The sequence below is a fragment of the Panthera uncia genome, chromosome E1 (genome assembly GCF_023721935.1).
Source record: "Panthera uncia isolate 11264 chromosome E1, Puncia_PCG_1.0, whole genome shotgun sequence".
NCBI classification, from domain to species: Eukaryota; Metazoa; Chordata; class Mammalia; order Carnivora; family Felidae; genus Panthera; species Panthera uncia.
In genome coordinates, this window is record NC_064814.1 from 24,525,996 (window position 1) to 24,553,489 (window position 27,494).

Below are 27,494 nucleotides of genomic sequence, written 5' to 3' on the forward strand. Positions count from 1 at the left end.
CAGGGAAGGGGTAGCTCACAGGCGGATAATGGTCTTGGGGGTGTGATGTTTACTGTGGAGACTGTAGGAATGGCCCCCAACTGAGAGGTCCAGTGGGGACTCACCCGTGGAGAGTAGAGGCAGGACAGACCCTCAGTCACAGATCTTCCCTGCTGGCTCTCGAGGGACCCGGGAGGGACCCAGATCTCAGGCCTTGGCAGCTCACTGGAGCTCAGGAGTGCCCCCCCCCCACTGCCCCGTGTCCTGAGACCCCCAGCTGAGCTGATCGAGGCAGACACTCTCGGCCAAGCCTGCCCTTCCTTCCAGCGCCCAGAAAACAGGCATCATCCACTAATAGGAGAGTGCGCCGATGTGAAGGAAATGCTCAGCCATTAGGGCCTTGACACTGTGCTGCAATTTTGACCTTCAGAACGCAGATGCCTGCCCGGTGGGCCCCCACCGGCTGCCACTTTGCCGGCCTCTCAGCCCTGAGAGGCTGCAGGACCCAGGCCTGGGAGTGGGGGGGGGGGGGTGGTGCATGGAACACTGGCAGACCCCAACCTTACCACCCATTCTCAATCTTCCCTGCAGGGTTGCGAGACTGTCCCCAGCCCTGATCCGGCAGGGGTCCCGGATGCTGATTTGTACATGTTCTGCATGCAGGGGCCTGAGGTTCCTGCTTTCCTCCAGCCCCCTTTCTCGGCCAGGTGGAGGTGCAATGGTGTGACGGTTGACATTGGAGAAAAGGGCTGTCTTCTCTCCTACCCTTGGGACTTGTGACCCGTCCCCCGCCCCCTCCCCCCCAGCACAGCACAGCAGGGCTGATAGAGCAGGAGGAGGGACGGCGAGGCTCTAAGTCTAAGGGATTTCAATGCCCATGGGGCAAGATACTCATCTGTTCCCTGGGGATTTGCTGAAAACGCAGATTCTGCTCCATCAGGCCAGGCGTGGGGCTTGGGTCCAGCAGTTTTTAATGTTTATTTTTGAGACAGAGAGAGACAGAGCATGAACAGGGGAGGGGCAGAGAGAGAGGGAGACACAGAATCCGAAACAGGCTCCAGGCTCCGAGCTGTCAGCACAGAGCCCGACGCGGGGCTCGAACTCACGGCCCGTGAGATCGTGACCTGAGCTGAAGTCGGTTGCTTCACCGACTGAGCCACCCAGGCGCCCCTAGGGTCCAGCATTTTTGACAAATTCCCAGCGATGTTGAGGTCCCGGGCCGAGCTTACGCAATAAGGCTGTGGGGCAGTGATGCTCAGACCCAGCCCAGGCTGGGATCAGCTGAGCACTTTCACCATCCTGCTGTCTGGTCCTGCTCCCATGGCTTCAAGTTTATCTGGTCCGGCCTTGGACATCAGGTGGTTCTAACACGCAGCCCCATCCTCGTTTCCAGCCTGACATATTGGCCGTGAGGAGAGGGTCTTTTCTGCGACGTGAGGAGAGAAGGGATTTGAGGAAAAAGGACTTTTGCCTGATGAAAAAGCATCATCACATCCCTTGTTAGTCGAGCTTTCTTCCTTGGCAGAGGAGACGGAGAGGAAGAGCAAAACTTTCATTCCACAGAAGGGCATCTGCCAGTTTCCCACTCGGAGACGCGATTGAAATAGCTTTTTCAGATCCTCCGGCTAAGCTGACACGTGTGGCCCCCTCCAACCCTCCCCTCGTTTCCCCCCCCCCCAAAAGCAGTTATCTCAATTCCGGTTCCAACAGCAAGGCTCTATCTCACCACTGCTGCCGGCAGCCGGCTGGCTTCCCGATGGAGAGGGGCTTGGGCCCCAGAGAGCGCCCTGGTGGAAAGAGCACCAGCAAAGGAGGTGGGCCGGGGCCTGTGCGGACGCAGCGGGGGCCTGGGGTCGAGGCCCAGAGTGATCTGAAGATAACACAGCTGAAAGAGTATCACTTAAAGGTGTGGAAGGGAATGTCACTTCTGGGCCGGCACTGCTTCTCGGGCTGGGAACGAGATAATGAATTATTACCCGGGGAAATGAAGCTGCTAATAAATTCAAAAGCAAAGCTGAGGGAGGTTAGACTCCATTTTTAAAAGGGAGCTGGTGATTTATAAAGTGCCCTGTCTCCTTGCCTCCCGGGGCTCCGTCGGCCTCCCTGTCCCTCTTTTTCCCCACCTGACCCTCTGGACACACAGCCCAGCAGCCCTGCAACTTGTCTGTTTTCTTTGTGAGCCACGCCCACCCCCGAGGGAACCTCAGGCCCAAATTGGGCTGAAATTTGGCACAACTGGTTTTGAGAGCTCGGTCCCTAAGGAATGGCCAAGAGGAAATCTGTCTTCCTAAGACGTCCATTCCGACCTTTGAGCCAACAAATTACAAGTAGAAACCGCTCCCGAATGAGCAATCAGGCTCTGCAGCGGGGCACCAGGCAGGGGGCGGCTCCTGCAGGGAAGGACCATCAACTTAGCTTTTCGGTGGCATCCGTGCCTTCTGAAAGCTGCTCCTGTTTTGGGAAGCTTGTGGCCACATTCTAGTCTTACCCCCCCCCCCGCCCGCCCCCCGCATCAATTCCAATCCCTCTTGAGTGGAGCTCCAAACCCTGACTCCTTGGTCTCCACTAGCCTCCTTCCCTGCCTGAAGCCATCAAGCCCCTACTGCCTGAGCTCATTGCCCGTTTCCGCGGCGACGGGCCTGTGATGTCACTATGGAGGCCTGCGAGCCTCCAGGTGGGTAGGACTGGAGCAGCAGGTGCCCAGGAAGAGGGAAAGAACAAAGCTCCAGTTTCTGCGCCATCATCCCCACATAATGGAAGAGGGGCCTGGAAACAGAGGAGGGGCAGGTGGAAGGCAGCAGCCATTCCGAACCTTGCCCGTTTTAACATCTCTTGAGCTCAGCTAGAGAAAGACGGCCCCTTCCCCAAACTCCTGCTCAGGCCCCATACCCCTGCCCAAGCAGCTATGGTTTAAAAACCTCATGAGTCATGGAGGGACTCAGTTTCCCCAGCTGGCTATTTTCTGCAGCCTGCCCCCACCTCCTGGCGGTGTGGCATAAAGGGAGGCTCGCCCTCGTCAACTGTGTGCCCATGGCCAGCAACATCAGACTCCAGGGCTCCCTCCCCGCAGCCTGGTTTTGCAGGAAACCCCTGGTGCCAGGGGGCTTTCAGAGCCCTCCTCGCCGGGGACCACAGCTCCTGCTTCAGTACCTGGGGAGGGAGATCCCCCAGCCTGCCTAATGCTCTGGTCCCTTTCGTTCCAGCCAGGCACCAAGAGGAAAATGCAGCCTCCTTCTGGAAACAAGGGCTCCCTCCCGCAGGCTTTCCCGAGGCCGGGTTCAAAAGGCCCATGTTCACCTGAGTTTTAGGTAACTTACTGGGCAGCCTGAATTATATAGACAAGGTAGGCTCACTTGGCCTTCAGGTGTCTGGATTACCTGAGTATTTTACATGTTTATGAGCGGGGTGGGGAGGGGGACTGAACACTCGCTCAAAGCAAATGCAAAATTCGGACTTTGGGGGCTCTGTGCACCTGTCACGCACCTTTGCTTACCACCGGGATAGAGCATCAGAGAGGCACTGTCACACGACCACCGAGCAGACCACAGGGGAGCCCCGGCTCATCCCGGATGCTGGGCCTTGCCTTCGTTTCTCTTTTAGGATCTGCCAAAACCCAAAAGTCACCATCTAAAAACAACTCCAAAGAAAGGTGGGAGAAGAAAGTGGGAAAATCTTTATCATTGATTGTTTATGCCTAAAGAAAGAGAGGAGAGAGAATTCCCCGTGGCCCAGCCAGGGGGTGAAGAGTTAATCCTATAATCTAGTCGGCCAGGGAGCAAGGCAAGGACGAGAGCTACCTTCCAGCTGAAGTGTGCGTGCAGAATGTTTGATGCTCGGCGGGTGGAGCCGAGAAGACGGAGACCATTTGCAAGCATTTATTGAGTGCCCAAGGCATACAGAGCCCTATTCTCAGGATGCAGCGGAATTCTAAAGTTCACAAGATAGGGTGCTCCCCTATCCTCTGGGAATGGACCCTCCCCCAGCCCCCACTTTCAGGTTCTTCTGTGTGCCCACTCCCCCTGCCCTGGTCACTGCTCCCTGCTGGGCTCAGCAAAATACCGGCAAATGCCTGGTGACCTTTTCAGAGTTAGACCAATTACACTCCAGTGAAACAGCTTAAGAATTGCAAAGCAGCACGTGCAAACTCTTCTGGTTGCTTGAGTGAGAGCCAGAGCAATGGCTCTACCCCTGGCTGCATATTGGAACACCTGGAGAATTTTTTTTTTTCACTGCCAGTGCCTGAGTCCTGCCCCCAGAGAGTATGATTTCATTGCTATTGGAGGCAGTGGCATTTTTTAAAGCCCTCCAGGTGACTTAAACATGCAACAGAGTGTGAGACCCACTGAACTGGAGGATTTAGGACTTTTGAGTTGTTTCATGGTGAATCTTTGGGCTGAAATTGATCAAGTTTGCTACTTCGCTAATGGAATCAAGACAGATTCTATTGGCTAGATAGGCTGCCATCTTGGAACAAAATAACGATGACAAGTTTTCATATGGATATTATCTTTTTTAAAATGGTTTTAATCTTTATTTATTTCTGAGAGAGAGAGAGAGAGAGAGAGAGAGAGTAGGAGCGGGGGAGGAACAAAGAGAGAGGGATTCTGTGTCTACAGAATCCTAAGTGGTCTCCAGGCTCCAAACTGTCAGCACAGAGCACGATGCAGGGCTCAAACTCATGAGCCACGAGATCATGACCTGAGCTGGAGTCGGAGGCTTAACCACCTGAGTCACTCAGGCACCCCTCATATGGGTATTGTCTTAATGGATTCTAATGAGAGTTGGTACAATGTCGTGGAATTTGCACAGAATAAAGTCTTCACTAAACTGTCCTTTAGCTGAAGGGGGAGGCAGCAGGAGAAAGTAACTAACATTTCTTGAGTGTCTGTAGCGTGGCAGGAACTGAGCTTGAAAGACTATACTGGTATTTCATTTTTTCTCTCCCACTACGTGCCAGATACGTATCATCCCCGTTTTACAGATGAAGAAACTGAGACTCGAGATCACACCGCTGTTATGTGTGGGGAGACGATTTTCCACGGGTCTCTCACATTGCTGTATATCTTGTGAGCCAAGATGCCGACTGCCTTTGCTCTGATCTTTATAAAGATGTTTGCACGGTGAACAGCTTTGGAAGATGTAATGTCCTCCTCGGGGATGAAGGGTAGGCATGCTTACTGTCCATTATAAAAGATTCAGGTCCCTAAGCTCAGGGTTCCCGTCTTGTAACACACCCTTCTCGCGTGCACAGGTATGAGCTGGCCCTCTTTGCAGTGCCTTATGGCAACTGTAGCTTAGAGAGTTGTTGCAAAAACCAGAATGCACTGGCTCCCACTAGCCCTGTGATAAACTGTCTTTTGTCTCCGACCCATGAGACAGGCCAGGCTAACTTGTCAACTTGTGGCGGATTTAGCACCTTCATCAAAACCTGTTTCCCTTTGACATCCATACACTTAGGGGATAGATAAGCGGGAGGTGATATTAAAGCAAAACGAAACCCATACTCTGGATCAATGATTGCTTTTCCTCTAGATACGAAACAATTACACAAATTAGCTCCCCTTCCTTTCTCTGGAAGACAAATAAACAAATTCAATCTGCATCAGGAGTTAAGTGCAAAACTTGGGCACAATATTGTATTCTGCTGGCTCCAAATTCCATTCGATTTTAAGCTCTGCTAAGCTATATCCTCTTTTCTCTCCAGAACATTTCACTTGATCCTACCAAAACAGCCTCCAGGCTTTGATAAGCAAACTAGGGCCCTGCTGGTACCCCAAACCCACTCATCCAGCTCTTATCAGAAGCCCCTTTTACCTACTTATTTTCCAAATTGGAGACAAGTGATCCTTCCTCTGGTGTTGACACTAACGGTCTGCGTGCTCCTACTTTCTCTTTGAGGTCTGCTTCCTCTCATTACTAATTCCCTTCTCTCCTAAAGAACGAGCATTTAATATGCAGTGATGATTTCCAGTAGCTGGTTCTGTACCGTCTTCAACTGTTAATTATTATTGTTAAAATTATATATTAAAAAAACCCTAACTACTATGTATATGCCAGGAACTTTTAAAGTGCTTTATAAAGTATCTTAAATCTACTCAAAAAACACTAAACATGAAGTATTTTCACTTGGAGAAGCTGATGCGTCAAGGAGGTTAAATGCCTTGTACGCGGACCTAGTAAGTAGCAGAGTTGGAATCTGGAGCCATGTCTGTCCAGCCTCAAAGGGAATCTTTTCCTTCGACACCCAACTTCTGTGTTGTTTTTTTTTTTTTTAACAGCTTTATGGAGATATAATTCACACAGCATACAATTCAGCCATATACACTGGTTTTAGTATATTCTCAGGTGTGGGCTACCTTCACCGCAGTTAATTTCAGAACTCCTTCATCACCTTCAAAAGACACCCCGTGTACTTTAGTAATCCTCTAATCCCCTTCTCCTCCCCCCACCAGCCCTAACCAGCTGCCTTCTAGCAAAGCGTGTCTCTAAAGAAGCCAAGTCCTTTCTTCCATCTGTATGAAATATTGGAGTATGTTTATACACATTTGTAAATTGGTTGTCTCTTTGGTTATTGAGAAGTTGAGAGCTGTGCCCTCCACCCCCCAAAAAAACCTGTGCCTTCTCTCTGGCATTCCCTGGGGTTGGTTATTCTTTCCTCCTTCTGCCCAGAGACCGCTAAGAAGAACACTGAGAGAACCACCAGGAGCCCCAGGAGGCTTTGTTACTCCATTATTGCTGGTTCCAGGAAGTAGGTTTTGGGTCTGGGTTGACAGTAAAAGGGATGGGGACCCCCGAAAACTTCTTGCGGCCTGGGCTTGAGCCTCAGATTTCATGAGCAGAGAATAGTCCTCCTATCTCCTCTTAGGGGCAATTTATCTCCTTTGAGAAGATTAGTCCTTCCAGTGAGGGCTGGCTCCTTATGGAAGTTGACCTTGCCCAAGAAAGGCTTGGCAACATTGATCTAGGGTCAGCCCGACTTTGCAAGGAGTTTGGTATGCATACGTGTTGATTTGGGTTCCCCTGAAGAATTCAAACGCTTGGAGTTTAGTTAGGAAGTACAAACACCACTGGGGGTGGGTGGGGAGGGCGTGGGGAAAGGGGTACAAGGAAGGGAAGGTGACCACCAATGCTGTGCTGTCAAACCAGCTACCCCATGGAAGGCTGGCTCTTACTCTCACCGGTAAACTCTAGGAGACACTGGAAAACACCCACGTCAGAGTTATCCCACCTAGGGGGACATGGTCACAGGGTGTTTAAACACCAACTCCCAGAAGTCCTTGGTTAAGGGCTGCTCGCAGAGGGTCTGAATTCCTCATCTCTTCTGGTGTGCTATGTTCATGTGGGCAATGAGCCTTCTGCAGTTCTGGAAAAAGCCCTCAGGCAAAGAAATGCAGATAATGGCAGTAGGAGGCTGAGCAGAGGACATGAAATGATTGAGTGTGAGGATATGGGTGGGCACCCACAGCATCTGCTACAGCCTGACCCTATTTTAAATACTCCTGCCCGTGCAGATACACACACACGCACACACGCACACACACACACACACACACACACACACACACACACACAGTGAGCAGGATGGGAATACGGTCTCAATAGAGCACACTCCTCCATCCCTGGGCTCCATTCTTGCTGACAATAATCAGGGCTCCGCTTTTCAGAGTAATGAGGGACAGTAAGGAGTTTATTAAATGAATTCTACCAGGAGCCAACTGGTAACAGACCTACATCTTTTACCTCTAAAGCTGGAGAAATCCCACCAGGCTTTGCGAAGAGTTTGGAACCCCAGATCATGGTGGGGAGGGAGGGTGGGGGTCACTCCAGGTCAGAAGAAGAAATAAGCTGCATCCCTTTGGGGGGTGCAGACTGAGGGGCCTCGGGTTTGCAAAGCTCATCAGAGAGTCTGGCTTTCAAACTGCAGTCGGACTGGCCCCTCGCTCCACCGCCTATCACAGCCCTCAAGGTTCAAAGGCTGACAGGTAGCTTGGCTGAGCAGAAACACCCATCACCTTCCTTAGTTGATCCTTTTGAAGCTGAGTGAGACTCTTCTCCAAAAAAAGGAAAGGAATTTGGAGTTCCGGGCAGCCCAAGGCCCTGTCTACCTGCTGCTAGTTGTCAGGATATTCATTCACTCACTCAATTATTCATTTGTTCATTCTTTAGCTCATTTATTCATTATCTCCATGGATCAGGGATTGAGGGTACCATGGTATTGTGACACAGGGACGGATGTGCAAACCCTTCCCCTTCTTTCAGACACCCGAGGGTACATGTGAGCATAGTGCAGCCTGGAATGCCCAGCACACCTCCATGGCAGACCCCTTGCTCCCGTTCTGTGTGTGGGGAGGGGAGGGGGATGTGTCCTCTGCGTCAGTAGGCTATGGGCTCCGTTACGAGAAGACACACGGTCCTGTTCACCACCATATCCTCACAAGCCAGCGTTGTCCCTGGCGCATGGGAGGCATTCAATAAATATTTGCAAATGAATGGGTGGATGTGTGCCTTTGAGCAAAAGGCAGATACTTGTACATATTTGAATGTATTTCTGTGTCTACATGTTTTGGTGTCGATGTGCATGTTTCTGTGTCTATGCGTCATTGTTTTTATGCTTATATAACTGAGTGTGCACGTGTGCATGTATGTGATTCTTTAATAGACACAGTCTTCCCTTCACAACATTTCAAGAGAATGAACGTTTTCGCTTCCTGGTATCTGACTTCGGAAACCCAATCTGCATTTTCCACACATGTACAGCACCCCAGATTTTCAAATATTTATACTCCTATATTTAAAATCTGTGAGATTTCTCTCTCTCTTTTTCACCCATACGTGCTTGCATTCTGTCTTCCTCCCTCTTTCTCTCCCTCCCAGCCATCAGCCTGCCCTCTCCACCTTATTTCCTCTGTTTTCCCCATATATATGTTGATGAAAATCCCCCGGACTGAGCCACACTATTCACTTCCAAGCTTGGCTCACTGAGGAGCACACATGGGCCACCACTATAACCCTGAGACAAACCCTGAATGGTGAACCCAGCCAGGGAGGAGTACAGAGACTCCAGCTCCTGTCCAAATGTTGGTGGCTCCTGAAAAGGGTCTGCCCTCTGGGGGTGGGAGGCAGTGGCTTCTTTAAGCTTCAGCAGAGCTTCTAAAAAGGAACTAATTGCCCAGGATTTTAGCAAGAAGCGCTGGGTGAATACCAACATTGCCTGGGTTTCTGGAAGCTTAGATCTGATCTTTGGGAGCTTGTGATGTCTTATGGTACTGACCTGGAGGCAGAGGAACACCTCCCCAAATTTTTCCTGGCTGAGATAGTCCATGGCCCCTCTCCATCCTGCAGTGTATACCCAAGTCTGACCAAGAAAGATCTACTGAGTACCAATCGTTAGACCTGATTGATGAGGACCTTGAAAAGCCCTCAACAAAGTGAGGGTTTTTTGACACGGTGTGAAATTCTGATGCTTGGGGATCATTCAACATACTGTTTGGGGTGCCTCAAGATGTGGCCTCTGCCCTCATTTACTATCAGTGGATCAATGACTAAGTAAATCCATTGTTATCAATTCCACATCTGGATATTGTATGGATCTTGCCATTCCAGAGTCAGGTTTGCCAAAACAAAGCCACACACACATACACACATGTGTATATATATGAATGTACATGCGCGCGTCATAAACACACACACACACACACACACACACACACACACCACTCTGTAGAATGGAAAGGGGATGTGAGGAGGGAGCCACAATGGACAAGTTAACAGGAACAGCATATGAGGTCTTCTGTTTGTGCTCCAAATCCACCCCCTACCTTCTGCATCCTGTTCTGGCCCTGGTTGGTTGACCCCACACCCATGGGCTCCCAAGCTCTGTGGCTTCCAGCTGGGTTTAACCAAAGGAGCCCTGGCCACAGATCAAAGGGAGGGAGGAGAGTGAGATCAGGTCTTCATTCCTCTGGCCGCCACCCTGCAGGGTCACCTCAGGGTGGTTGGGTCCCATCGCAAAAGGACATTGCTCCTCTTGGGACATCCTCTTTCACAAGATTTCCCTTCTGGCTTATGGACTGTTCCTTCCCCTAGTGCTCTCAACTTTGGGTGGAAATGTCTCCACGGCTTCCAGCCCTGAGTTACTGGCTCCCATTCACTCTGTCTTTACCTTGGAAAATAGTCCCTTTGCAAGGAAACCCCAAATTATCTAATTTAAATGTGTTTCCAGTTGGAGCTGTAATGAAGACATAACAGGGCAGATTAGGGAACTTTGTTACCTTAGATTGAATTTGGCAAGGGACTTTGTGCCAACCTGCTTATCTTCATTATTGCCAGTGTGTGAGTGAATATAAGAACTCTGCCTCTACCATTTAAAAAAGAGTCTATTTCCTGTTCTCCCTAAAACTGCAGATTTAATAGGTTGCTGGATACACTATAAATCTAGGTTTCTCAATCCAGTAATTGTCCCAGAGAGGTGGACGGGAAATCGACAGGTGTCTCTACTCTTCATCACTTTGACACCATTTTTTATCTTGAGGAGAGATCTGATAAGAAACACCTGAGATTGTTTGCAGCCTTATTGACCTGCCATGACTTCTGACTTCGTGGAAGGAGTTGGTTATTGGCCAACAGTCATGAGATTAATGGAGGTGGCTTGGTAATACTCTATGTGTCAGACACCCAGCAGATCTGGTGATAGTTCTGAGTAATGTGAAACAAGATTGTGCTCTGGTCTCTTCCTTCTGGAAGGACACTTCATGATTTGAAACTCCTTCTGGATTAGCTGGGGGCATGCCCTTCTTGTTATCGAAAATTTTAAAAAAAGGTCAGTAGCTTCCTTTTTCTTATGGTATCACCTTATTGTCACAGGGCAGAAGTGGGGGGCAACCAATCGTAGCTTCTGTTAATGAACTGCTCTCAGCCTGGCTGACTTAGGAATAACTACTCCAAAACAAAGCAGCTTGTTTTGGACAGATGTGCCCACTACCTGCCCAACACATTGGGTTTATATCCCACCAGTTCCGTATTACAAGTTAATTCCTTTTGTTACGTAGGATGTGTGTTATAACTGCCTGTGGGATTTATAAGCAGCTCCACCCTTGAAATCAGATGCACCACGATCTTCATTGGAGATTTATCTAAGACCATAGTGGGCACCTGATAACGCCTGCTTTGGAAAACAGGCATACCCATATCATCATGTTAAACCTTGGGATCTTGAATGTTCACCTGCCAGGGTGGAGTCAGATTATCGAGCCAGGACAGGATAAGTTATGCTGCTATAGCCAACAATCCTGGAAACCTCAACCACTTCAAACCACCAGGGTTTATGTCTCCCTCAGTTTATACACACATGGAGACAAGCTGGGCCACAGCCCCTCATAGTTACTGCCCCAATCCAGGACCCAGGCTGCCGGAACATCCACTATGCAGAGGGAAAAGAGAACATGACAAGGCACATACTCTAAAATGACAAACATCGTTACATTTCACTGACCAACACAAGTCACGTGACAAGACCACATGGGTGGGATATACAATCCCACTGAGTTCCTGGAAGGAGCGAGAGTCTAAATAGTTATGAGTAGCCCCAGTGACTAGAGCACTTAGGGCTTCTTAGGAAAACTCCTGACCTTGCCTAGGGAGTACCTGCCTCTGTAGATATTTCTGTGGGATATTGTCCATTCAGGTGACATTTTTGACCGAAGGCTTTACTTTTCACTAAAGGAGACTGTAGTAGTTAGTGTCTGAGTGCTGCCATAGCAGAGTGCCATAAATTAGATGGCTTAAAACAACAGAAATATATTATCTCACACTTCTGGAGGCCAGAAGTCCAAGATAAAAGTGACAGCAGGTAAGTGCTCCCTCTGAAGCTCCTAGGGGTGAAACTTCCCTTGCCTCTTCCAGCTTCTGGTGGCCCCAGGTGCTCCTTGCCTGAGGCCACATCACTCCACTCTCTGCCCCCATCTTCACATGGCCTCCTCTCTCTGAGTCTGTGTCCAAATGTCCTTCTTACAAGAATACTAGCCATTGGATTACATCCCACACTAATCCAAGATGACCTGATTGTAAGTTAATTGTATCTGCCAAGACCCTATTTCCAATAAGATCATATTCATAAGGTACCAGGGTTAGGACTTCACCGTATTCATTTGACCAACACACTTCAACATCATAAAAACCAGGCCTCACATCTAGTTGATTGATTGTTTCAAAACATTAGTACAGGGTCTTGTTTTGTTTTATGGTTGACTGTAAAAAGCATCTGAATCACCCTTATTCGGCCACAGAGAAAATCCACACACCAGAGTCCTGCCCTATTAGAATACAGATGCCCAAACTGTCTGCTGATCAACTTTTAACAAAAGTTGGGCTGGGGAAAACAATATTCGCGAAGACTCATTTTGAACAATGTACAGTTCATTGTCTCGATCACTGGCTTCAGCGTTTTGGGGGTTTTGTTTTTGTTTTGTGTTTTAGTTACTGTGTTAACCCTGGAAACCACTTTTCAAATGAATATTAAGGAACTCTCGAGCAACCTCGGATATAAGGCCAGTGAAAGCAGACCTGCCCTGTCGAGGTGGCTGTTGTCCCCATGATAAGGAATTTAAAACCCCTCTGCGATCATCTTCCTCTCCTGGGTCAAGTCATTTTATCTATCTGTCTATCTATCTATCTATCTATCTACCTATTTATCTATCTATTGCATGCACCCACAAGTTGAGGAGGGGCAGAGAGAAGAGAGAGAGAGAGAGAGAGAGATGCCTAGGTGGCTCAGTCAATTAAGTACCCAACTCTTGATCTCAGCTCAGGTCATGATCTCACACTTTGTGAGATCAAGCCCCATGTCAGGTTCTACGCTGAGCCTCCTTGGGATTCTCAAGTCCTTATATTTAAAGAATGTGATTCTAGGCATGATTCACCTGACATCCCTTCTCTGTGGTGCAAATAGGAGCACCGGGACTTTCCTGCCTCTTTGCTCCTCCTCTCCCAGAGCACCCCACAGCATGGATGTCAGGCTCATACTCTCCCTCTTGCTGTGTCCCCTCTGGTCCCTGATGCTACTGAGTGTGTGTAGACCCCACCTCTCCTCCCTCGACAGTGGGAAGAGCTGACTTTCCAGCCCCAGAGGAAAAAAAAAAAGGCAGCGTCGGCTCCACCCTGATGGACCTGTGGTCTAATTAATCAGCTTAAGAAAAAGAGAGGTTCCTCCTGGGTCATCTGGTCTACTCCATTCCTCTGCACTGGGACTGAAGGACATTAACAAAGAACATCATCACTTTGCTTCCTCCTCCCCAGCCATTGTCTTTCTTCCTTGTGCATCTCCTTCCTTGGGGAGTCCTGGACCAGGCAATGGGTCCAGGCACATATGGTTTGTCCTGGTCCCAAGTGCTGGGTCTTCTAAGAGCCAGGGTGGGGATCCCAGAGGTCACTGAAAAGACCCCAGGGGTTCTCGCAGAATTCTGGGGCTTCAAGGAACAGTTTGAGAATCCCTGGTAGCAATCAGTGTTCATCAACGTTGGCTGTGAATCAGACACTGCTGGGGAGATTCTGAAGTTTACAGCTCCTGCAATCCCACCGCTACCTTCTGGCCAGAATCCTCAGGGGAGAGGCCCCTCAGCTGCATTACAGGGGATTCTGCTGTCAGTGGATGGAGAACTCTCTAGCCCTGGATGAGATCAGATTATTTCCAGGTGTTGGCTTGTCTGGCCTCCGAATGGCCCCTTGCCCTACATTCGGAGACCATTTAAAAACCACCCACACAGGGGCGCCTGGATGACTCAGTCGGTTGATAGGCTCAGGTCACGATCTTGCGGTCTGTGGGTTCGAGCCCCGCGTTGGGCTCCGTGCTGACAGCTCAGAGCCTGGAGCCTGCTTCGGGTTCTGTGTCTCCCCCACCACCCCCCGCTCCTCCCCTGCTCACGCTTTGTCTGTCCGTCTCTCTCTCTCTCAAAACTAACTAAACATTAAAAAAAATATCCACACAACCTCTGCTACTGAGTTTGTTCTAGAAATGATAGAGCTGGCCGTGCCTCTTACTCAACACCCACCATATGAAGATCTGTCCCATTAAAGCTTTATTTTCTTGAAAATGGTGGTATGAAGGACAACGAGCATTTTGTAACTGATCTGTCTTTTTGCATCAACTGCTCAGATGGGCAGAATTAAATCTGTGGTTCCATTTTCGTGACGTAGGGTCCCTCTGCCCCCGACCTTAGGTTTCTCTGTTTTCCTCGGTCTCAATGTTTTATTTTTCTACTTCATGGAGTTACGTGTAAGTGCCAGGAATCCTTTGGAAGAGGAAGTGAGTATGAATACCTAAGTCAACAAGCAGAGGTGGTGGATGTGACAGAGGTGATAAAACAGGTGCCTGTGGCTGAAGGACAACAGGTGCGGGGTAGAGGGGGCGCCTGCAGCTTGGGACTTCTCTTACATCCGCCTCCTCAGGGAAGACTTTCCCGATCGCACCGACCAGACTTACAGTCTCATGATGCGTGATGCTAACTCTTGTTCTTTCTTGAAATGACTGGTTTAACACCAGCCCTCCTCACCAGACTGTGATTTCTACGTGGGCGGGAAAGCACGCGTAGCCTTCTCATGGGTGTGATCTCCGTGCCCAGTACGGGGCCTGCTGCTGAGTGACCATCCGATAAACATTTACCGGATAGGACAACAGAGCTGCAAAGCTCTTCTGCTCAGTGAAATGCACTAGAAAGGCAAACACTGTACAATAAGAGGGTGACTCAGGGCCAGGAAAGGGAAAGGCAGGAAGGAGGGAAGGACAGAACAGGCCGATAAGACAAAACGTGCTCATTCAGCCTCAGAAGGAGGGAGCCGAAAGGCATGGACACTATCTGAGCGGCTGCTATTGTCCAAGATCTCGGCTAGAGACTTTACAAACAGGATTTCCTGTTATCTTCATAGCATTCTTACGAGGCTGGCCGGTGATGCCCACTTTCCAAGAAGCCTGGAGGCTGGAGGAATCCACAAGGCCTGAAATCCACAAAAGCTGCAAGCAGCTGAGTCTGACCCGAGTCCTGGGATCTGTGGCTTGGCAGCTGAGGGGCTGTCCTCTGCAGCACAATGGCAAACCCCCAGATCCCCCAGTGGCCCTGCCTACCACAGGGCGACTCCTGACTCCGCTCCGTGGTCCCTGTGCACCTGCCCCTGCTCGCAGAGGCTCTCCTCCCACGTGGGAGGCTTGGCAGGCAGCTGTGCAGAGGTGAATGAGCAGCAGATCAAATGATGTTCTAACCTTGGCACCCAGACTGAGTGAGGAGGAGCCCTTGGGTCATAACTGGGAGCCAATGAGGCAAGGACACTTCACGCCTCCCCTTGTCAGTGAACGGGGTGATGTGGGGGCCCTGGGGATGGCTATGGGGGCGCTCGTCCCAATCGCCCACCTCCTCCCAGAAATGGCCGCATAGGAGCCAGCCAGGCGGAGCTGGAGGGCTCCAGGCTGGGACTGGCCAGGGGCCCAGAGAGGCGGGCACCAGCTGGGGCCCTGATGCGGGAAGGCAGCTGGCACTATACACACCGGGCCTGGGGGTGGCCCTCTTCCCTCCCAGCTGCAGCGGCTGCTCAGCCAGAAGTTGTCCCTGGTGGATTCTTGCCACTCATACTCCGGTCTCTGTGGGTGGGAGGGAACCGCATCCAGACACTCCAACCCGAGACGAAGGGTAGTGCCAATGTGTGCCCACAGGCAGAAGGACCTTATTTGCCCACCACATGTCCTTGGACGCGGGGACTCACGACACTGATCAAGATACATGTGACCCAAAGGCTCAGCCATTGTCCAGAACTTTATTCCCTATGTGAAAACAAAAATGGTAGTGGGAGAGCGGGAGGCTTGGAGAAGTTGCCCAGAATGTAAAGACTTCCAAAGCCCAGAAAGCACCATGTATTTTGAATAACTATCTTAAGTCCGTCGAGGCAGATTCCCCTTCCAGGCTTCGAACCAGTACCTTTGCAGCCAACATTGTTGACTCAGGAGGGGCCGAGGGTTGATCAGGGGAAAGACAGAGCCGTGTGTGCCTGTGGCCAGAGCTTGCCAACCCTGCTTTCCAGGACTGTCTGAGCCCAGACAGAGGACTCGGGACCTGTTGCATGGAGACTTGTCTTAGCTGATGTCTCTGCATTTGCACTATCTGGCTATCTTAGCTCCACCCATTTGGTTGAATTCCTGGATTACAGCCCTCTCAGCACCTGTCAACAACTCAGCCTTGTTTCTACCCCAAAGCAAGCAGAGCAGCAAATGGATACTTTAGTTTTTTTGTCTGATATAGACAGATTTCAATCTGTATCAAGGAAGCATTTCTCGACAAAGAGGTCCTGAAATGAACAGATAAGAATACCATCACACCTGGGCTCCAGAGATGTTTAAACTCTGAAGGATTTGTCATCATGGCGGGAAAAGAATGGACCCAGATAGATATCCATGCTTCTTCTGGACCCTTAGGTTCTCTAGAGTCTTAGCTAAAAACAAAATGTGGGGGAATATCTTCTTCCAGAGCAATTTTCTTCTTGCCTGATGGGATCAGGGAGGAGACATCTGGCTTGACCAAAAATACTACCCCTTCTCTGGGGCCCCTGGGTGGCTCAGTTGGTTGAGCATCTGACCCTTGATTTTGGTTCAGGTCATGATACTAACGTCATGGGGTTGAGCCCCACAAAGGGCTATGCACTGAGCATGGAGACTGCCTAAGATTCTCTCTCTCTCTCTCTCTCTCTCTCTCTCTCTGCCTCTCTCCCCTGAATCAGTGCATACTCTCTCTCTCTAGGAAAGAAAGAGAAAGAAAGAAAGAAAGAAAGAAAGAAAGAAAGAAAGAGAAAGGAGGAAGGAAGGAGGGGGAAGGGGAAGAGAAGAGAAGAGAAAAGAAAGAAAAAAGGAAAAGAAAAGAAAAACTACACCTTCCAAGGGTATCGTCAACAGGCAATATTCAGGGAGAGGAAGAGAGAGGGTGGGGCAGCAGGGGTGTGTTAACATAGAGCCAAAGATCCACGTGTCCTTATTAGATCAAGAAAACTCAGCTACAATCACCAACCCACCAACTTCCCTATAAATTAACTATGTCACAACATATTCAACACCGCTGCCTATCCCTGAGACTAATCAAAATCAGAAGAACGCTCGGAAGCCATCCTGAGCTGTGACCACTCTCTTGGACTCTGTACTCCCTGTTCCAAGTGGACTTGATGAGCATCTAGGGGGTGCAGCCGTCTCCGGACGCCTGGCTGATCTTTAGGACGTCAGATCTTGAAGGCCATCTGGCCCAACCATCCAGCTCAGGGTGGTTGCACGTCCGTCCACAACATCCCACCATGTGCCTACATATTTCTGGGGAGAGCCAGGGAGATGCTATGAAGATGGTCTGGTTCCTGCCCCCTCAGGAGTCCACAGCCTGGGAAGGGGACAGACTGTACCCAGAACCAACTCAAGAACGAAGACTCAAAAGGCTGCAGACCGTAGGATTCCTACCATATGACTTCTGGAAAAGGCAAAACTATGGAGGAAGTACGAGGGGAACCCATGGTCCCCAGGGGTTCAGGAGCAGGTACAGCACAGGGGACTCTTTAGGGCAGCACAGCTATTCTATATGACGCTGTAATGGTAGATGCATGACATTAGGCATGTGTCCAAAACCATAGAATGCACAGCTCCAAGAAAGAGCCTCAGTGAAAACTATGGACTTTAAGGGATAGTTATGTCCTTTGGCTCATCAGCTGCAACTAACGTGTTGCACTAAGGCCAGGTGCTCATCATAGGGGAGAGAGGGGTGGGGTGAGGCGGGGTAGGGAAAAATCTCTGTGCTTTTCCCTCAATTTTTCTGTAACTCTGAAACTGCTCAACTCATAAAATCTATTCATTTTGGGGGGGGGAGTGCAAGGGGGAAGTACAAGTTAAAGAACTAATGAGAGGTGTGGAATATTTCTGCAAACTTCCCTGGAAGGGGGTGAGGCGTTAGAAGGGAGAGGGGGAGGACGGAAAGGAGGAGGAAGGTGCGAGACCAGCGCCAGGGGAGAGTAAATGCAGTTTACCAGAATTTCCCAGACGCTGCCCCCAACCCGGAGACAACCTGGGACACAAATCTGCCTCTTTTTTGCACCCGGCAAGGATCTCCTCAGCCCGAGACCCTAGGATTCAACAGAGGGAGAAGAACAGGGAGGGAGTGTGGGGAAACAGCCGGGGGAATGGTGCTCTGTACAGGAGGCACAAACCGCAAGTGCGATTAGTCAAAAAGGAACTTGAAATTAAAAAATGATTCCAAGCCGAGGAGGGGAGTACATAAGTTACTGCAGCCCCAAGACGTTTATGAATAATACAAATGCCGTGAGTTGGTGGAGCCAGAACGCAGTTAATTAATATGTACAGGAGCAGAGATGCACTTGAAAAACAATAGTGCTATTTCCCCCTCGCTAGAAGTAAAAATATTTCCAGAAAGACTGACACGTTTATTATTTTCTCACATAATTACCTTATTGTGGAGCATTTGTAATGGAACACATTAGAGACGCTAAGCACCTGCCTGGCTTCCCTTAATGCGCTTTGGTTCCGTGGGGCTGGGGAAGGAAGGTAGGGGGCGGACTGGCAGGGGAGGGGGGGCGGGCGCAGGGGGCGTCCCGGGAGAGCACTGCAGCTCTACGTACCTGATGTGCTCTCTCTCCTGCCTCCCCAAGCCGAGCCAACCTCCTCCATCCTCCTGCTTCTGTCGCCCGCCGGCCTGAGGTACCCCTTCTGGTAGGTACGTCTGTGAGCTGGTGACAGTTCAAGGGTACCGACTGCACACACAGGGCTGCTGGTGGCCCAACGAGGCGGGGAGGAGGGGGCCACCGCAGAAGCTGGAGCAGGAGAGGCCAACCCACGCCGGAGAAGAAGGATGGATGAGTGGGGGACAGGTGCCGGCCCTACAGCAATGACCCCAAGACCGAGAATAGCCAGGTGGGGAGAAATTTCAGCCTTGCCAGGCCTCTCGGGACCTTTGTGGGGAAGCTGGATGAAAACACTGGCCCCGGGAGTCTGGGACCCAGGGCCCTTTTGGACCAAAGACCAGAAGGCACTTTGCCTCTGTGGATCTCAATATTCTGGCCTGTAAAATGGTGCCGGGGCTGGGCAGCTGGGAGAGCTGGTCGCCGATGTCCCGGCGGCCCCACATCCCCCCCACCAGTTGCTTTAGACCAGAGGCGTGCCTTGTCATCGCAGCCAGGTCTTTCCCTCCGTGGACAAGAATGCCCGCCCCAACAGGTGGATCCCCAAAGGACTCCGGCCCAGGAGAGGAATGCCTGTCTTCTCTCCTCCCCCCGGCTCCCCGCCCCTCCCACCATCACACACACAGTGGAATCCAGAAGCCTCCGTGTGGCCATGTGCACGGAGGGGCATCCCTGACCCTGCCTCCTGCACACTCTCCATCCCGGGCTTCTGGCGGCCCCCCCAGCCGCCCCACCTCTCCTGCTGCTTCTCCTGGCCTCTCCCTCCTGCTCCTCTTCCTCTCTCCAACCCCAGGCACTGGCTCTCTCCAGGATTTTGCCTGTGGCCCTCCTCTTTTCCCATCTCGTGGCTCTCCTGTGGCCGGATGGTACAGACAAATCTCCTATCTGTATTTAAAGTCCAATCCTTCTTTCTGAACCCTGGAATTTGTAAATCCAGATGCCTGTGGGATATCTTTATCTACTTAAAAATCACAGTGTCTCAAATGCAACCCTTTATCTTCCTCCCTCAACCGTCTTCCCCTATTCTGTGTTCCAGGTACTGGCATCGCCCTGCTCCCGCAACTCAGAAACCCAAGGGGCTTTCCAGAATCCCTCTTCTCCTTTATCTCTCATGTTTGCCTGGCCATAAAACCGATCCTATACTTTAAATATCCCCAGGGCTCTTTTTCCTCTCCTCACTGCCTCTGCCTTCCTGTCTTGAATGGATCTCCTACCAGCTCACTCTCCCTACGGGGCTGTCCCAGAGGTGGCACATGGGTGGGTGGCAACAGATATTTGCCAAACGAATAAGCCTCATCTGCCTCCGATGATTACATCTTTCTCCTCCTTGAAACCCCAATAACTCCCTGTGACATCTGGGAAAAAGTCCCACCGCTGTATGGTCCCGTCTTGCATGCCTCTCCTTCCTGCCAGCCCCCTCCCCAGCAGGCACCAGCTCCTGTGGGTCTCCAGTCGTGACCATTCAGCTCCGGCTTCTGTGCCTTGCAAGGCTCTTTCTTTTGCCTGGGACATCATTCATCCACCATCTGGTTAGCGTCCCTCGTACCTTAAGAAGCACTATTCCTGTTATTTTTGTTATGTAATGAATCACCCCCAGCTCAGTCACTGAAAACAACAGCAAACATTTTATCACTACATCTCACCGTTCTGAGCTTGACCGGACTCAGATGGCTGGGTCTCAGTCCTGGTCTCTCACGCGGCTGCAGGCTGGTGATGGCTGGGGCTGGGGTCACCTTGGGAGCTGTCTCACACGTCTGAGGGTTGGTGCTGGGACCTTAGCAAGAGACTGTCGGCCTCTGCATGTGGCCTGGGCTTCCTCCCAACATGGCAGCCAGGCCAGGGAGCAAGCATCCCAAGGGAGAAGGCAGCAGAAGCTTCGCTGGTCTTTCATAACCTAGCCCTGGAAGTCACACAGCATCGCTTCTGCTACCTTCTCCTTGAGGCTGTCACAAGGGCCTGCCCAGTCTCAAGAGAAGGGGACACAGACTCTTCCTCTTTTTTTTTTTTTAACTTTTTTTAATGCTTATTTATTTTTGAGAGCGGCAGAATGCAAGCAGGGGAGGGACAGAGAGAGGGGGAGACAGAATCTGAAACAGGCTCTAGGCTCTGAGCTGTCAGCACAGAGCCCGACGTGGGGCTTGAACCCATGAACCAGGAGATCATGACCCGAGCCAAAGTCAGATGCTTTGTTTATATTTTACTTATCTTTGTGTTTGGCACATAGTTAATGTTCGTGAAATGTAAATTAACCCCTGGGTAAGCGGGAGACTGAGCACGATCCTGTCACGCTGTGGAAGGGATGTTCTTCCCGGAGTAGGTGGGGTGCCTTCTGCGATGGCCACTGCCGGGGACAGTGGTCATTTCTCCAGCCGAGGCCGTTTCCCGCCCCTGCACATACATACCCCTGCGACCACCATTCGGAGACAGCCTCCCCCTCTCCCCGACTGACTTCCATGACTTGCCCCGGCCCCTGCGCACAGGTTCAGACACCGGATCCAGAATCTTCCATTCGGGCCCGATACCACCTCCACCTTTTTGTTTCTCTTTTAAAATCTCCAGCAGTGGAATGACACATGGCCGTGGGACAAGTTCATCCCTGAGAAGCTCCCAGGGCTGGTGGAAGGCTGATCATCCTCCCGCCCCCCCCCCCCCACCCCCACCCTCATCGGCCTCCCAGACTCCCGGAGGGCACAAATATCCCTCTGCAGTTCCCGGGGCCATTCCCCAGCTGCCTGGCCCCATCGCTGGGCTTTTGGAGCAATTGTTTGCCGAGCCATTCAGCGGGGCAGCTCCCTCGTGGGCACCCAGCCCTACCGCCTGACAGGCTGTGTGCAGGGGGACAGGCCTGAATGGCTGTAATATGAACCATGAAAGTGGATATTAAAGGCTTTATTACAGGGTGAGGACTGCTAATTGCAATGTTCCTTTCAGGAAGCTGGAGCTGATGAGTTTAAGCAGCGGCACCCAATTATTATAACTCTGTCAGCGCACGCAGGGGAGAGGCGGGAGAGGGGGAGGAGGCAGGCTGAAACACAATTACCTGAACTTTATCCAAGGCACACGCCGCTGGCCTGGAATTTTAAAGGCAGATTGGTTCTGCTCAGAGCTTCATCCCTGTCACAGCCATGCTGTTGTTGACGACTGATCCCCCGGTCCTGCCCTCCCTCTTCCCAGGCGTCTTGTGGATGAGGTGGTCGTGTCTGAGAACATCTCTCTGACGCCCAAGTGCTCCCTGGTCCCCCGCTGGCAACACAGCTCCTGCATTGAGGGGGGAGCTGGTCCGGGGCAACTCGGGATCAAGCTACCCAGCCTTTCAGGTTGCAAATGAGGAAAACAGTCTTCCAGCACCTGGGGGACCTGCCCAGGCTACCCAGCTGGTAAGTGGCAGAGCCGGGCAAGATACTCGTGTTCGGAATCCGGCTTAGACTTCCGGCTACACACTCTAAGAGATTCACCCGCTACATGTGGATTTAAGTCTCCTTAAAACTCGTAGGCAGGAAGCAGGGGCACTGCCCACCAGGCACATGGGAACGCAGCTGCGTGATGAGTTTGTGGAGGAAGAAAACACGGTCCTCGCTGGGGAGAGGACCTGTAAACAGCACCATCGACGCGTCAGCACCATGCTCCAAGGGTGTTTGGCGTTTTGCAGTCCGCAGAATGCTTTCAGACGCCCATGCATTCAAATGTTGAGCACCTACTGGGTGCGGGGAACCAGACACAGGGATGGCAGAGGGCATCTGTGTGCAAGGAGCTCCCAGCTCAGCACAGGAAGACGCACAAGCCAACTGACAATTAGGATAGCGTGTGGAAAGCGCTGGAGAGAGGTGCACACGTACATCACCTCCTTTAATTTAATCACATAAATTTAAGTGATTGCACATAAAAAGCTAATTCTACAAGGTGCGATCTGCCCAGTGCCAACTGAGCGGTGCAGATGGGAAAGGCTAGAAGCGTTCTGAGGTGGGCAAGCTCACCGCCGCACACAGTGGTCAATTGTGGGTTCACTACAGAGGCTGCCTCTGATGGATGGGTAGGGATTCAAAAGGCAGTGGAGGGGATAGGAGCTGAGAAGGGAGAGAGAAAAGGTGGCTTTCTTTTCTGCATTGAACTGGAGAGTCTATACTTGGAATACTGACTCCTCTCCAACCCCATCCAAGAGCATCCAGGTTGCCTGTGCCATGGGGAACGCAGACCAGCAGAATGAATGTGCTGGCCCATATCTAGGGGGTTCAAGATACCCCTGAACTACAATGAAAGCTTGAGGTCTGGAAGCCTCTTTCTTCTCCCCACACAGGACATCATAACTGTTGTACCTGGATGAAGAATGGGAGGGGGCAAAGTCATGGAGACCCCACCCCCTTTCGTTGGATTTGCACATACCCAGAGTTAACTCACCTAACGTTCGGCAGCCAGGGTGCCCAGCCCAAAGGGACCTGAATAACCAGGAGATATGTCCCATTTACTCAGGTGCAGGAGGTCAAGGAGCAGCAAATATGAGAAGGGGGGGAGTCAGGGGTTCTTCTTTGGACATGCTGACTTTGAGATGCCTGCTGGAGGCAGATTTGGGTAGACAGTGCTGGGAGTTTGGGAACAACGTACAGGTTGGCAAGAGAATAACGTGGGTGTCCTTGGAATATGGATGGTATGTAAGACCGTGAGATCCAAGGAGACACCTGAGGAGGGAATGAGAGGGGCAGAGAGAGAGGGTGGAGTAGAGGCAGGCACAGGGTTGCACTCTGGTGGGGCATACGTGCCAGCCATGGAGGAAGGTGGGAGGAAAGACAGAGGAATATGGAGCCCTGGAAGTGAAGACAGAGATGTCCAGGAAAGTAGTGGTGCACAGGGTGGAATGTCACAGAGACCCAGCAGTGAGGACTGAAAACTGGTCACCCAGTTTGTCAAGACGGAGGGTGCTGGAGCCCTGCCTGATGGCAGTTTTAGAAATCAGGTAGGTCAAGTTGCAAAGTAAATTGTGGCAGCTCCGTAGCAAATAAGCAAACCTGGATCCCTACCTCACACCATACACCACTTAATTGGCACCAAGATGAGATCACACCTTGTAGTATTAACTTTTTATGTGCAATCACTTACATGTGTGTGATTAAAGAAGATGATAATATGCGCACATACACCACTCTCTAGCACTCTCCACACCACAGAATAATTGTTGGTTGGCTTATGTGTCTCCCACATTAAACCATGAATTCCTTGAATACAAAGACAGAATCTTGTCATCTTTTTATCTCCGGTGTAACTCAAAATGGGTCACAGACCTGAATGCAAAATGTAAAACTATAAAACTTCCAGAATAAAACATAGACAGAACTATGGTAGTCTTAGGGTAGGAAAAGATTAGGACACAAAAGGCATAAAAAGTTTTGATACATTACACTTCACAAAAGTTTTAAAATTCTGTTTGAAGACAACACTAAGAAAATGAAAAGGTAAGCAATAGACTGGGAGAAAATAATTACAACACATATATCTGGCAAAAGACTTGTAGTCAGAATAGAGAAAGAACTCTTATGACTCAATAATAAGACAATTCAAAAGAAAAAAGGGGAAAGATTTAAACAGACCTCCCCTCCCCCAAAAGCATCACATGAAAAGATGCTGAATATTATTGGTCATCAGGGAAATGGACACCAAAACCACAATGAGGGGCACCCGGGTGGCTCAGTTGGTTGAAATTTCAACTCTTGATTTCGGCTCAGGTCACGATCCCAGGGTCATGTGATCGAGCCCCGCGTCAGGCTCTGCACGGAGCGTGGAGCCTGCTTCAGATTCTCTCTCTCTCTCTCTCTCTCTCTCTCTCCCTTTGCCCCTCTGCCCCACTCATGCTCTCTCTCTCTCTCTCTCAAATGCAAAATAAAATAAAATAAAATAAAATAAAATAAAATAAAATAAAATACAAACCACAATGAGATACCACCATCCATACATACCTATTAGCACAACTAAAATTAAAAAGACTGACCTTGCAAACTGTTGGTGAGGATGAGGAGCAACTGGAACTCTCCTGCATTGCTGGCCAGACAGTAAAATGGTCCAACAATTTTGGGAGACAATCTGGCAGTTTCTTTTAAACCTAAACATACACTTCACACAGGACCCAGCAATTCTACTTCTACACATCTGTTTACCCCCAGAGAAGAGAAAACGTACATCCATACAAAGACCCGTGTGCTAATGTTCATAAGTTTTATCCATAAAGAGCCCCAAACCAGAAACAACCCAAGGGTCCACCAATAGAAGGAGTAAATACATTGGGGCATATTTATATAATGGAACTCTGCTCGGCAACAAAATAGTTGGTACGTGCAATAAATACACGAACCACGAGGCACTATGCCGAGGGAGAGACCCCAAACAGTACGTGCTGTATGACTCCCTTTATATGAAATCCCAGAAAAGGCAGAACTACCCACTGTGACAGAAAGCAGGTGAGAGGTTGCCTAGGGCTGGGGGTGAGGGTGGGGTTGACTGTGACTAGGCATGAAGACACTGTGCGCTTCTGTGTCTTTATGGTGGTACGTATTGGGCAAAACTGATCATTTTGTTTTCTGTAAATTGTATCTCGATACAGTTAATCTTTAAAAAGTGAACGGGGCGACCCCATCATATGATACCATGTGCTTTCCATACCTGTGCAAATAAACACATTTCCATGTAGGTGTATAAAGGCATAGAAACATCCAGAAGGATACAACCAAAATGGCCATATTGTTTTTTTTTTTAATTTTTTTTTCAACGTTTTCTATTTATTTTTGGGACAGAGAGAGACAGAGCATGAACAGGGGAGGGGCAGAGAGAGAGGGAGACACAGAATCGGAAACAGGCTCCAGGCTCCGAGCCATCAGCCCAGAGCCTGACGCGGGGCTCGAACTCACGGACCGCGAGATCGTGACCTGGCTGAAGTCGGACGCTTAACCGACTGCGCCACCCAGGCGCCCCAAAAAATGGCCATATTGTTGACCTCTGGGTAGAGGTAGGGACTGCGGTTAAGGTAAGCGGTCTTTCAGGTAAGGTAAACGTTAGCCTTCACCTCAATGCTTTAATTTTTCAGAACAGGAGTGTGCTCATGCATTATTGTGCTTAGATTTCCAGAAAGGGTGAATGGGAGAGGTGAATCAGGCTTGCTTCACTATCAGTATCAATTGAATGTCTTTTCACCTGTTTGGACCAGCCAGCCCCTTTAATTATTTATTGAGCATCTATGTTTCCAGCAATATAAAATGAGACACGATTCTTTCTTTCTGGGCTCCGACTTTTCCTTCAGTTCACCCCTAAGAAGCCAGAGAGTCCAAGATTCAACACCCATTCCTCACTAGCTGGGGGACCAATTTGCTCAAATGTTTAAGCCTCGCATCTTCTGGATCATAATGGCACCTGCCACATGGAGCTCCTGAGGGGGTCAGTGAAGAAATGAAGGCTTGGCAGGAGCTTGGCATCGTGCTTCATAAATAAGAGCTGAGATTACTATTTTATTATTATTATTATCATATTTTGTTGATGCTAAGGCACAGCCTCTTCGTATTTTAATATTCCTGGAATTGGACACATTTTACAACTGACGTAACAAGTTATTTGCCAGTGTTTTTTTTTTTTTTTTCCTTTTTTCCTTTCTTGGTCCATAAAATAATGACGCACCTTACAATCGGAGGTGTCTCAGACTGTATGAAATATGGTGGTGGCGTTTTGCTCGTAGCTCTCCTGCGAGGCCCTGTCGATATTTAACCAACATTAAAAACAGGGAGAAAAGTTAATCCTCTCACCAGCCTAGGGAGAAAGAGAAAAGGCAGGAATGATTTAATTAAAACATCGCTGCTGCTGCTGCTGCTACTCCAACAATAGAATGTTTCATCTGGCGCAATCGTCACTGTGGGGAAGGCCCGGCCACCCAGAAGCTTCTTAGGTACCATCTTCTATAAACTTTCTACTGTGCTACCTCTGTAGGCCCTCTGTAGGCCCTGTATGGCCAACACGGGTCCCTTGTTCTTGTCCAAATTACTTCCATTAGCCTCTTAAACTTCCCCACCTCAGACTTTCCTCTGCAACAGCAAATCACAATGTCCCTGGGGTGGTCCTTGACCAGTGCCTCTGTTCTCCCCAGGCCATGGCCAGTCTGAAAACTCTGATGCCGATATCATGGTATTCACCCACTAGGAACCTTTTTGGTGCTCAAAATGGATGGGTTCTCAGCCGCAAGCCACAGAAGACAACCCCAATTTCTGCAGAAAGAGATTGCTTTGGAAAGAAAGCGGGAGGCTCGGGGTGCCTGGGTGGCTCAGTCAGTTAAGTGTCCAACTCTTGATTTCGGACTCTTGATCATGATCTCACAGTTCGTGGGTTCAAGCCCCGCATCGGGCTCTGTGCTGACAGCTCAGAGCCTGGAGCCCGCTTCGATTCTGTCTCTCTCTCTCTCTCTCTGCTCCTCCCCCACTTGCACTCTCTCTCTAATAAATAAACATTAAAAAAAAGAAAAAAAGAAAGAAAGTGGGAGGCTCATAGAGGTGATAAGAAAGGTGGAGACATGGGCTGGAAACACAAACAGGAGTGAAAGGAGAGCAGGCAGAACACGATGGCCAGGGCACTGCGGCCAAAGAGTCACCACTTACCGCCCCAGCCCCACGAGTCTTTAAGCCTTTGTGCTGCGAAGATTTTACTCACCTCTCCCACCACCCTGGATGTCTCCCTCAATACTCAAGTTCTGGCTGGGAGCCTTGACGTGCTAGACCCCAGGTGTGTGTGCTGGCCCCACTCCCAGGGTGGAGAACGGAAATGTTGGTCACCTGCCACCCACCAGGACTCAC

The 27,494-nt window shown here is 50.1% G+C and overlaps 2 long non-coding RNA genes across 4 annotated transcripts; one reads left to right on the top strand and one right to left on the bottom strand.

Annotated features, from left to right (window-relative positions):
- Window positions 1-933: 933 nt before the first annotated feature.
- LOC125927413 (uncharacterized) lies at window positions 934-2,569 on the bottom strand. Its single transcript, XR_007459336.1, has 2 exons — window positions 1,706-2,569; window positions 934-1,492 (listed from the first exon to the last, which is right to left on the bottom strand). It is a non-coding gene; the product is annotated as an uncharacterized LOC125927413 (long non-coding RNA).
- Window positions 2,570-2,671: 102 nt separating this feature from the next.
- Window positions 2,672-5,482, top strand: LOC125927412 (uncharacterized). 3 transcript variants are annotated; one of them, XR_007459335.1, is made up of 4 exons: window positions 2,672-2,766; window positions 3,183-3,322; window positions 3,580-3,628; window positions 4,937-5,482. It is a non-coding gene; the product is annotated as an uncharacterized LOC125927412 (long non-coding RNA). The 3 variants fall into 3 exon arrangements; XR_007459333.1 differs by having other exon boundaries at window positions 3,183-3,287; XR_007459334.1 differs by lacking the exon at window positions 3,580-3,628.
- The last annotated feature ends 22,012 nt before the right edge of the window (window positions 5,483-27,494 follow it).